Here is a 735-nt window from a genome sequence, read left to right as displayed (position 1 = left end):
ATCTCACATTATCATGCCGGGCGTTCGGGTTCGATTCCCGTTCTGGCCGGGGGATTTTTCGTCAGAGAAATTTCTTTCGACTTGCACTGTGGTCACGCGTATTCTAGAGCTCGCCCCTCGGAATACATTCATGGCGTGTTAGTTGGCTTAAGAAATCTCAACCAAGTATTAATAAATGACGCTAGTTAATGCATACATTGAGACGGCAAAAGTTCCACAAGAGAACGTCAACGCCATTCAAGAAGAAGAAGCATTAGATTTTTCGGTGAAATAATGTTCGTTTGCACACTATCACAATCAAGTCTTCTTGGTTCTACTGCTCAATCTATCATAGAAGGAATTGAGTCATTGAGGATTATGAATTGAAGAATATTAATATTTCGTTTCGTTTCATTTTTGTGATGCGATGTAAAGCCGATCTCAATGAGTTAACGAAAGTTCACTGTATGGGTGACACGTTCCTCTTCCTCGGTGACACCTTACTTATTTGTTAATTACTTTTTTTTTGTTACTTTTTTTGTTGTTACTTTTTTCGTAGAGTGACCCCCTATATAGAAATCAAAGACGTAGTCCTACATCAAAATTAAATGCTCAAGCATATGTTTTAAAGCGCTGTTATGGAAAAGGGTTATAGAATTCATGTATTCAGTATAATAAGTAATCTGTAGTTCTTTAATTACGAGCTTCAAACAAGGAAGAATCACAGTATGGCTGAACTTTCTGTTATTCGAAGGT

The sequence above is a fragment of the Toxorhynchites rutilus genome, unplaced genomic scaffold, assembly GCF_029784135.1.
Source record: "Toxorhynchites rutilus septentrionalis strain SRP unplaced genomic scaffold, ASM2978413v1 HiC_scaffold_199, whole genome shotgun sequence".
In the NCBI taxonomy this organism is placed as follows: domain Eukaryota; kingdom Metazoa; phylum Arthropoda; class Insecta; order Diptera; family Culicidae; genus Toxorhynchites; species Toxorhynchites rutilus.
The sequence above is the reverse complement of the archived record's forward strand: the minus strand, read 5'-3'. Positions refer to the sequence as shown.